Source organism: Electrophorus electricus, chromosome 23 (genome assembly GCF_041902795.1).
Source record: "Electrophorus electricus isolate QZ-2024a chromosome 23, ASM4190279v1, whole genome shotgun sequence".
In the NCBI taxonomy this organism is placed as follows: Eukaryota; Metazoa; Chordata; class Actinopteri; order Gymnotiformes; family Gymnotidae; genus Electrophorus; species Electrophorus electricus.
In genome coordinates this window covers 15,035,001-15,037,244 of record NC_137519.1, presented here as the reverse complement: position 1 = coordinate 15,037,244, position 2,244 = coordinate 15,035,001, and the positions used below count along the sequence as shown (strand labels likewise).

Sequence of the window (2,244 nt, the reverse complement as noted above, 5' to 3'; positions counted from 1 at the left end):
CCGATTGACTGACAGCCTCACGTACCCACACACTTAATCAGTATGGAGCAGGCCGGAAACAGAATTGTAATAACAACATTTAGGTGAATATTTCCTACAAACCTGAAGAGGTGAAATGCTGTCAGGGGTCTACAGCAGAGTCCAGGAGATGTTTACCTATAGGCTAATCCAGTCTCTGGGTGAATTAAGAGGACGTCACAGTGCTGGTTTGATTCTAATTTGGTCTCGTTTTGTGGAATAAAGTGTAGAGTGACCTTTCACCCACTTGCATCCAAAAAGTGAGCATTTGTGTAAGCGCGTGACATCTCTGTTCCTTGAGTAGAGCACAGAGAGAAATGTGGGAGAGTCAGTTGGGTTCACAGCTCATGAATATGCAATCTTATGATTCGCTATAGTCAGTTAGTGTTTTCTATGACATCTAATGTCACACCAAATTGTCATTCCTAAACACAGGTTAGGGGCAGTGGGCAGTTTACACAAAAAAAATAATAATTTAATTTTAAGCACTGCAATGCTCAATACATTTTTGGACAGAAACAGAAATACTCACATACTACATTTTGAGTAAGGAGGAGAAGCCAGGGCCTTTTTTAAAAAGTAGCGACTGTTTGCTGGTTATTTTTAATCTTTATTGGCCAATGATTTGTAAAAGCGTGAAGCTGTGTAGTAAAAGGAGCCTGTACTGCTCAGATGGCCGAGCGCAGAGCTGGAGTCCTGGGGTTTCGTCTTCACTATTTCCTTTGTTCAGTTTTTGTAATTAGGCTGAAACAGAGAGTTACGGTGATGTTCTTTGGGCCTAACGGATTCACTGGTATTTAGAGAGTCTATATTCTAAGGCTTCCCTAACAGATGTGTGTGAGAACATATAAGAACAAAAACAACAACACAGAGGCACAATACGCCAAATCATTTTATTATAAAACGTTTTAAAAAATTAAATATTACACAATGTGCTGTTACAGAAACCAGCCTCTTCTGAGCTGAATTATAGTGTGACATACCAATAAATTACGCATTTATACACCTTATATTTCTCTAGAAACTCATGGAGATGAAGGACGCAGTAAAGTGACACACACGTTTGTAGGACAGAGAAGGGGGCCGGCGTGAATGCGCGGCTGGTAAACAAGACCGTGGAGCGAAACTCTTCCTCACTGGTTTATTACAAGGAGCACAGTGTCAGCTAACGTTTGAACACTTTACAGTTTAGTTTACAGGGCACGTCCATCTCAACATTAACATTTATACAACTAGGAAATGTTAGTTGTGTAACCTCAGAGGACAGGCAAAGATGCACTGCAGTTACAAAACAAGAAGACTGTTTCAAAAAAGAACTAAACGGTCTGCTTTAGAATTAATGGATGAATGGACAGATTAGATTGACCTACAACTAGACTCTGGTCTTTCTCTTGTATTTCCTCCTAGTTTCACTGTGCCCCTCACAGTACCGCTCCCCATTTCCTGAGCGATCCAGTGCCCCCTGCTGGGCAGACAGAGTAACTCCCGTCACTGCTGTGTGTTAAACAGCAGCACCGGGAACAGTCCACAATCCAGCCTAACCTCAACGCTGGAGAGAGGAGAGAGGAGAGGAGGGAGCAGGGGTGTGGGAGGGTCAAACCCGTCTTCTTCTCTTTTCTTCAAACAGGACTGACCCCTTTCCGCAGGCTGGGTAACTGGTCACCACTAAAGTGAAACGGTCTGTAAATGGAAGCTACTAAACTCTCGTCAGCTATCAAACACACCCTGCCCAACCCTCGTCCACAACACCTGGACAGAGTGCAGATTGCGCTGTGAGCTACTATAGTGCTGACGAGCCCTGGGTCATACAGGGTGTGATGAAGGAGCAAAGCAAAGCACTACAGCAGAAACGAAACTGGACAGCACCTGGAATACAAGAACTGTAAACACACAGGACACAATGTTGTGTCCGCAACGTCCTTAAGAGGTGAATTCTGCTTCAACACAAAGTTTGCAGCCACTGATCAAACAATGCTTACAGTACATCATATTGGAGAAAAACACAGAAACACAGATACAGACAAACCAGGATGACCTGAATGCTGTGAAACACATTCTACTGTCTACTGAGTGTGTTCATGAGTCACTCACAGAGCACGGCAGTCAAGTCCAGTCCACAGTGCTGGACACACAGTGACACGCTAGCCAGAATAACATGTTCTGGGCCTCTAGTTCCTCCAACTAAAACGTGCCAGGCTGAAAGAGAACAGGCAAGACTTTACACAC

The 2,244-nt window shown here is 43.8% G+C and overlaps 1 protein-coding gene across 4 annotated transcripts in view; it reads right to left on the bottom strand.

Annotated features, from left to right (window-relative positions):
• Nucleotides 1-905: 905 nt before the first annotated feature.
• adamts18 (ADAM metallopeptidase with thrombospondin type 1 motif, 18) overlaps nucleotides 906-2,244 on the bottom strand; it is a 49,440-nt gene continuing 48,101 nt past the window's right edge. For all 4 annotated transcript variants that reach the window (XM_081706432.1, XM_081706431.1, XM_081706433.1 and 1 more), the window contains one exon: nucleotides 906-2,244. This exon is cut by the window's right edge. The gene's annotated coding sequence lies outside the window, so the exon portion shown is untranslated.